The sequence below is a fragment of the Echinops telfairi genome, unplaced genomic scaffold (assembly GCF_000313985.2).
Source record: "Echinops telfairi isolate 266 unplaced genomic scaffold, ASM31398v2 ScPeMD7_18;HRSCAF=68, whole genome shotgun sequence".
Taxonomy (NCBI): Eukaryota; Metazoa; Chordata; class Mammalia; order Afrosoricida; family Tenrecidae; genus Echinops; species Echinops telfairi.
This window is the reverse complement of record NW_022103915.1, coordinates 19,565,131-19,574,300: the sequence shown is the minus strand read 5'-3', so window position 1 is coordinate 19,574,300 and position 9,170 is coordinate 19,565,131. Positions and strand designations below refer to the sequence as shown.

Here is a 9,170-nt window from a genome sequence, read left to right as displayed (position 1 = left end):
TGCTTCTGAGCTTGATGGCCGCTTGATTACCTTCAAGCCTTTAAGACCCCAGACGCTATACTTTTTGATAGCCGGGCACCATCAGCTTTCTTTGCGCCTCTACTTAAATCTTACCACAATACAAGAATGATTTTTTCTCATACTGTGGCATTGTATGATACTCACCACTGAGACACAATCACTGAAGACCAAGTGGGTGCATAACAAATGTGATGAAGATAGCTGGTGGTACCAGCTATTAAAATATACAACACCTGGGGTTGTAAAGGATTGAAGTTAAACAAATGGCCATCTATCAGGGAAACAACAAAACCCACATGGAAAAAGCACACCAGCCTGAGGGATCATGAGGTGTCAATGGGAACAGATATCAGAAGCTCAAAAACAAGCAATCAAATAGATGTGAGGGTGCCTAGACAAAGTGGAGACCCTAAAACCACCTGTAAGATAATTGGACAGTTCCTTACAGAAGGGCCACACAGAAGGAAAGGTATATCCAGGGTGCAGTAAGCACTGGTGAAACACATAACTATCCTCTGGTTTTTTAATTTTTCCTCCCTCCACTATTAGGGCCTTAGTTTTTCCTCACTAATCTTGCCAGACGTGCATATCTTGATTTGATGCACCCAATGGAAGATAGATAAACCCCTCAGTAACAGTAATGGGAGCAATGGTTCCCTGAGGGCACAGGAAGAGTGGAGGATGAGAGAAGGGGGAACAAATAGCAATGATGATTGGATAACCCCACCCAAGGGAAACAAACAACACAATTACAGGTGAATGGATACTTTGGATGGTGTAAGATATTGCAAAAATAGTAATAATACAGGCCCATGGGGTGGTAGCGTGGGGGAGGGAGGGGATAAAAGGGAGCTGATAGCAAAGAGTTCAAAAAGAATGAAAAGGTATTGAAAATGTGAAAACAATTGTACAATTATGCTTGATCTAATGGAATATGGATTATAATAATATCTGTAAGAGCTCCTAATAAAATATTCAAAAAATTAAAATTGTTAATTAGAAAGAGTATTACATTTCAGATCATCATTTTTTATTCAACTATTTGAATGATTTAATTAATGTTTCAATAGCTGGACCTTGTATGATGTTTAGCAGCATGCCTGGCCTCTCTGCCCCAGATGCTATCTGTTCTATTGTCATGGAAAGAAAACATGTCTATGCAGATTGTCAAATGTTTCCGAGAGAGAAAACACATCTCCCCTGTAGGTCATCAGTCTAGATTTTCATTATCCCACTCTGAGACTACTGAAAATTCTCAGACCCACTCTACCTGTTGCTAATATCCGCAATGCATTCTTCATATTGCCAGTGAAGTTTATGCAGGAAAGTACATCTTAGTATTCTTATTCTTCAATTAATTTTTTCAGGAATTAAACATATCTCAAAATATGCTGCAAACAGCTGTTTTCTAAGTTCCTCTCCCTGCATTTCCGAATCCTATTTCCCTAGTCACTCGGCAATGTGTAGTTCTCTACTGCAATCAGTTGACTTACTCCACTTCCACCAAACGTTTGTTAATTTCTCTTCTATTCCTCATACACGTGTTTTCTTCTGTTCTATCCATTGCTAATTTTAGGTTGAAATATTCCTAATCACACTTTAAGGCCAGTTTCAAATATTGTCTCATGAGTAAAGCTTTTCCTGGCACCTCACACCTCAAAAGTAATGACAAGCACATGTATTAGAATTCATTGTTTATCCTGCATTGTCCACATTTTTAGGCAGTTCCTTAGGCGAGCTGCTCTTTCTCACCATGCACAAAGGAAGCATTCACTAGCATCTTCACCAGCACTCTTAGTGGGGTATCTCATGCTCCAAGTCATAAAGAAAGAGCTTAGTCAATGACATCACTCCTCTAGGGGGTTGCAGGCTGCTTCTGCGATCCAGTACACGACTAAAAGGAGACAAAGCCCCACTATTTTTGGGTTAATATTAGCTTTAAAATGTATTTTATTACTGCTGGGATATGAAATAAAAGTTAGTAATCCTTAAGTGAAGAAAATGACCCCCATGACAGTTCTGGAACTGATGGCCTGGGGTTCCTGTGATGCCAGCAGGGGTCTGTTCCTCCTGACAGCAGGCTTCTCACCTGTGGCCTGAACTGCATTACTCACCTGGGTCTTTGAGAGACTGCTGTTTTATATCGGTCAGTGCGTGAACTTGCACCAACTCAGGGCAAACAACCAGGGAAATATTGGCATGTGGATTGGAGACAAGATTACCCTTGGACATTACAAGACTCAGAGAAACATGGAGAAGTAAACTGCACTTGAGTTTGATTTTTAAGGTGCACATGGAAAAAGAAAATATTTGCAAAACTTAGAAATGAAAGGAATAAGTGTTACAGCTCTTTTAGAATTGTCTAGCAGGTTTTCTGGCTTTTACTGGAAAACCATTTTTTTTAAAAGAAAAAGAAATGGAAGGAATATAAAATAGCTATCTGTGAAAGCTATTCTGTTATAAACATTTATTCTTAATGTTATCTGTGTTAGATTGGGTAGACTAAAGAAACAATTCCAGGTAGACTCATATATGTATAGCAAAGAGCTTTATATCAAGAAGTAATTATACATCAATAAAACATCCCAACCCAGTCCAGATAAAGTCTATATGATTGATATTAGCCTATAAGTCTGATATTAGTCCATGAATTCCTCTTCAGATTCACATGACACATGCAATGATGCTGAATGCATTAAGATCACAGGACCATGGGTGGAAAGTCCTGTGGATACAATGGCAGTTATGCATCTCCAGGGCTCTGGTTGCCATCAGCTTGGCTCCATGTGGCTTGTCAACAGGAATGTGAAGCAGTGAGAGAGTGTGTCCTACCTTCAGGGAGGAAGAGAAGGAGTCTGGAGAATCCTCATGAGAAGGCCACGCCCACAAGGAGGCACAATCAGGCTGTGACCTGATTGACAGGCTAGACTCCAAGCCTACAACCTATTTATCAAGTTGACATGAAATTACATAACTACAACCCTAGTCCTTACTACTCTTGGTACAATCAATATATCATTTACGTAAAATAGAATGCATTAAAATAATGGTCAGAATGGTATAAATATATATTTCCAGTCTTCTAGATAAAATAGAAAGTAAAATGAATGATCACTGAGGGAATATGGTATGCCAAGCACCACATGATATGATTTTCCAGGGTGAATTTTCAATAATGCTGCAAGATCTATACAAGTATTATATCTATTTCAACTTGTGGAAAACAAAGCTTTATGAAGCAATGATCATGTTCGTGGACATAAATGAATCTGATGTGTAGCTGAACCATGACTCTAAAGTCCAGGCAGATTCCAGGTGGCCTCATTTCCAATGCATTTATTATTTTTGGTGCTTTATTTCTAACATGTTGAGGTTCAAGATAAAATAACCCTATGTTTAACATGCCACATGGACAGAGATTGAGAAAAAAATCCTCTTCAATTGGTTATCTTTTCATATCTGGATTGAGGTGGATTAATCAGTTGAAAGCTCTCCTCCAAATATTTTAGTACCTGTCATCAATTAGACATAGCTATAAGTACAGATAGAGACAGAGGGATAGGTAGAGACAGAGCTAGAGAGATATTGTGGCCTGGTGGTACAGTGGTTATGCAGTTGGGCTGCAATCTGAATGGTCTGCAGTTCGAAACTACCAGCCACTTTGAGGGAGAAAGACTGGGCTTCTCTACTCCAGTAAACAGTTACAATCTCAGAAATCCACAAGAGGTTGCTATGAGTCAGCATTGAGCTTGGTTTGGGTTTGGGAAATAGAGATAGAGATATATGTGTATATAAATAGATCAGCTATATAGGGTCATTATGAGTCAGAATTGATTAGATGATAGTGAGTGTCACTAATTATAAAATGATTCAGATATTAAAACTCTGGTTTAAGTGTGAATATCACAGGAACAATTATGTCTAAATGGAATTACATCATTTGGACCTGAAGCTTTTTTCTTGGGTACCATGCTTCTAAACTTTTGTACAATGAGTGAATGAGGAGGGACATTGATATCAAAGGCCAATTTAAATTTGCTACATTTATTTCTTAACTACAGCAGCAGAGTATTTGAAATGAATCAGGAGCGAACCCTGGCATAGAGAGGCCTTAGGGTGGGAATTTAGTAAGTCAAACCAGTTACTCTTAGGTGGATTTTTATGCATGATGACCCATATGTGTTAGGTAGGCCTGTGCTCTATAGTCCTTTCAATGACAGATTTTTCAAAAGGTCAGATTTGTTCCTAGATAACTCTCAGTAGGCTCAAACCTCCAACCAAGTGTGTTAACTATATGTATGAATCAGCACCTCCTTTTCAGCCTAGCGGGCACATACTCCCTTCCCAGCAGAGAAGAGGGTCAAGGAGAAGGTATAAGGTTAGAATTAGAAGGCTAGACAAAGATTTTTCATTATGTTTTAATTTTATTTAAGCCTGATGAAAAACAAATGCCAACTTCACTTGCAACCACCTAAGGTAATACGAAAATTTCAGACATGCACATGTTCCCAGCCCCATTCTGCTCTGTCATTAATCTACCTCCAGCAAGAAGGGTACAATGCACCCCTTAGAAAATATGCTTGCTCCTCCCCGCTCCCACTACCATGACTCGAATTCTATCTTGCAAGACTGGCTAGACCAGAGGAGGTACACTGGTACAGATAGGAACTGAAAATACAGGGAATCCAGGACGGATGAGCCCTATAGGACCAGTGGTGTGAGTGGCAAAACAGGGAGGGTAAAGGGAGAATGGGTAGGAAAGAGGGAACCGATTACATGGAACTGTGTGTGACCTCCTCCCTGGGGGACAGACAACCGAAAAGTGGATGAAGGGAGACGTCGGACTGGGCAAGATATGACAAAATACCCATGTATAAACTATCAAGGGCTCATGTGGGAGGGGGGAGCGGGGAGGGAGGGGGAAAATGAGGACCTAATGTCGGGGGTTAAAATGGAGAGAAAATGTTTTGAGAAACGATGTACAAATGCGCTTTACACAGTTGATGTGTGTATGGATTGGGATAACAGTTGTATGAACCCCTAATAAAATGTTAATAAATAAATAAATAAATAAATAAAATGATTATAAAAGAGAAGAAAAAAAAAAGAAAATATGCTTGCTTCGGTACCTACCTATCCAAAATAGTTATATCAGCATTGATTCATCTTTTCAATCTATCAGAATTATTTCCCATGCTTGTAAAATATCTAGATCCTGGTTGAATCAGATGATCTAATAGGGAATGCCAGGTATCTTTTAGTAAGAGTCAGTGTTGATTCAAGAAAACACACATATTTTAGACCCATTTGTCTTATCGGTCTCTTCTCTGAACTATCTTTAGCTCCATTACAACCTTTCTGATGTGCAACTATCAGAAATACACATATGATCCATCAGGCTATGCCCATTAAGTGATTGGGGAGATTTGGAAAGCCCCCTTGGTCACTGTTAGATATAAGATTGTTTGTCATCTACAGAGGTATTTAGTGGGCTTATGAGCAGTTACCATATTAGGATCTAGGCATGGTCATTAATGTGCCATTGAACCTCCAGATGGTGGCTTATCTGGGAAGCAGATTAGCCAACACTTAAGTAGGAGCAAGACAACACTAGAGAGTCTCATGGTGAAGTTACAGCAACAATAACGCAAACTAGATGTGGGTGTTATCATGGAGATGGGTCCTAGTCCTGCTTATGATACTACTTACAAGTTCTGTGTATGTTGAATCCTATAAAACATCCTGTGAATGAAGGGAAGGTGATATAGTTATTTCCTTTTTACAAAAGCAGAAACAAAGGCTCAGAAAGGAATTAACCTCCCCCAAATTGCATCATTACTAAGAAAAGTCAAAGTCGAAAGCCTTTTCCAATTGAACACTGGTCATGCACAAATCAATATCCTTAATGTGAATCTTACTTCCAGGTGACGTTTTGTGTCTCATAAGCTTGGGGAGCTCAGAAAGTTCATAGGCAAATATCTCGAAGAAACTCTGCAGTCCTCGAAGCCTTGGTCTTGGGTGATTTATGAAAAGCTTCTGTTCATTGCTACATCATCACTTAAAAAGAGGAGATTGATGATTAACAAATAAGGCTCTGTATCATGAACATTGATAGTCAGAACAGGAAAGTTAAGGGAACAATTTCCCTATGATTCATATAGCATTTAATTTTATTCAAAATCCCATAGAATCATAATTAATGCTACTTAGGCAGGATTTAACAATCTCTCTGAGGCAATGTTTAAATATACAGTAGCCCATTAACTTTTACTAAACAAGGCACAAATATATCCACTGAAAAATTAGAACTCTGCTAGTAGACGTATTCATCTTTTACATGTAGTGTCCCTTAAATTATAAAAGTATCTTCTGTCATTTACTTAGGTTTTAGGACTTTCATTATAGCTAAATAATATAGTTAAAACAAAATCTTTCTTCCTTTAAACGAAAAGACATTTAAAGTGTTGATAAATGTTACTTTATGACACTTGGAAAAGAAAACTGTTGAGAAAGTTCTAGTAGTTAAGAAAATTTCTTCCAGTAACTGGCATCCCTCTCCAGTACAAAGGGTTCTAAGTATTAATGATACCAACAGGCAAAAATATATATTCTTTTAAAATTGTTAAAATAATGACACTGCTTTTAACATGTCAAAATCCACTCTATTGAAAACTGCATTGTGGATATGTGTGCTTGTGTGTGTGGTTTTCCCATGGTGTGTGGTTTTTAGCTGTCACTGGATTTTCAGCTTTGCTGGGAATAGTCAAGTATTTATTATGATCTGTGTTTGGGAGGACAGCTATTAACTTGTGCAGGTTCATATGGCATGTTAAATGAATGCATGTCATTTAATTGGCTGATTCTTGAATCTGCAGTTATTACAGTTTATCACATCTTTATAACCATTAGGATCCTAACCTGAATGTAGAGATAATTGATATAGTGGCGATCCATAGGGAGATTATTTACATAAAGGCATAAACCTCTACTACCAGCTCTAACTTGCATCAGACTTATTTCCAGGATAAATATTTTTTGGAACTTATAATATATACATGAAAACCATGGAACAAGGATGCTACATAACTCATTGAACTGAAAATACACAAAATACTTGTATGGAATATATAATATCCCCATTCTAATAGTTAAAGTTGTTGCTATTCAAAGGGCCTAAACAATTTGTCCAAGGTCAAAAATCACTTAATTCTGGAGAAAATAATGACAGCCAGAGAAATTTATGAGTGTGTGACCAAAGCATAGTTCCCTTTACAGCCCATCAATTCCACCTCTTTCTGCCAGCATTACATTCCAGGGTCAATTCTGTAAGGAGAGGTCAAAGGAACAGGAGCAGATCATAAAGCACCTGAGATTTTTAAATGAGCCCCAGCATCTCCTGATTACTATCTCTGATTCTACTCAACTGTACCACTGAGTTTCCCTTCTTAGATTCCTGACACTCTTTTCTTGTGTGCCCCGGATTCCCCAGCTCATTGTCCTGTTATCGCAATGCACTCTCTCACCAGCCTGCAATCTCCAGCCCACAACTCCACACAATGCCCTGGTTCCGATCCATTTTTGCAAACGTTCTTTGATGAGGTGGGCTTGGGTTTTGTTGTTGTTGTTGTTGTTGTTGTTGTTGTTGTTGTTTTTAACAGTGATCAATCCACCAACTACCATAAATCAGCCCTTGCAAGTCCTTTGACGTATACATTAGATATCTTGTGCGTTCTTTTTCCAGAAAGTAAAAAAGAAGGTGGGAGGTCGTGTGACTAATGGTAGAAATCTATCCAACTTTTAAACTTTAAGGGCCAGGAATTGTGTTTTCCGTTCTTGATTTTCTGTGCACTTTCTGTCCCTCTGCTCCCCTATTTGCCTTTCTTTCTGTCCTGCTAACATCTCACATGGGACCATGGGGCTTCCTTTTTAATGACCCTCTCTAATTGCTGGTATCTCTCTTTTCACTCCCTCCTAGACCAGTGGTTCTCAACCTTCTTAATGCCGAGACCCTTTCATAGTTTCTCATGCTGTGGTGACCCCCAACCATCACATTATTTTCATTGCTACTTCATCACTGTCATTTTGCTACTGTGATGAATCTTAATGTAAATATCTGATATTCAGGATGTATTTCATGATAACAAATTGAACATTATTAAAGCATAGTGATTCATCACAAAAACAGTATGTAATTATATATTGTGAAATATTTATATCTAATGACAAATAAGTGAAACTTTGTCTTGAAGCATGGTGCAGCATGGGTCACAGTCTTCACGCCGGGTACTCGTATGTGGATATATCTGCTTGTGGGCAGACCCACCTAGAGACGGATAGAGGACGGGTGTCTACGTTCCTAAGACCATCAGAAATATGTGTTTTCCAATGGTCTTAGGTGACCCCTGTGAAAGGATCATTCGACCCCTAAAGGGGTCGTAACCCACAAGGTGAGAACTGCTGCCCTTTGCTATTTACAGCAGTTTATTCACTGTCAGTAGCAAAGGCCAAAGTAGCAGAAGACTGCTCAGTAAATAAGTTCATCCCAGAAAAGACTTTTCCTGAGGAAAAACTATAGTATTAGTGTTAGGAGTGGTAGAATGATGGTGCACTGGACTATAATGAACACAACAAATACTGATTAAGCAATTTCCTATGTGCCAGGCAATTGCTTGGAAATTTATATGCATTATCCCTTTTAAACCTCACAATAACTAATATATATATATATATATATATATATTAGCAATTTTATAATTGTTGAAGTTGCAATGTTAACTAATCATCCAGAATCACAGAACAAAATCAGGATTAAAATCTACTTCTCTTCTGATGCCTAATTATGGTCCCTGAAAGCTACCGATTTACTTTCAGTATCCTTCTCTATATTTGTGTTTTCCCTCATTTTAGACCCAGGGGGATAAAAGAAGACTTGTATATTCCAGTGACATTTCCAAGATCACCCAGCTAGACTGTAATACGACCAGATGTGGACACTGTGCCCACTTTCATCTTTTCCTGACGTTTAAAGGAAAACATTGTGGAAGGGAAGACCTTTAATATATATGATTGTCTTCGTGAATCTAGTACACAGGGCAATAAAAAGTATTAACTTTCTCAAATGTCTTGCCTTTGGTTCAAATAAGCTGCAT

General features: G+C 38.4%; 1 non-coding gene across 1 annotated transcript; it reads left to right on the top strand.

Annotated features, from left to right (window-relative positions):
• The first annotated feature begins 2,357 nt into the window (after positions 1 to 2,357).
• Positions 2,358 to 2,418, top strand: LOC115868839. Its single transcript, XR_004045808.1, has one exon. It is a non-coding gene; the product is annotated as a U7 small nuclear RNA (small nuclear RNA).
• Positions 2,419 to 9,170: the final 6,752 nt, after the last annotated feature.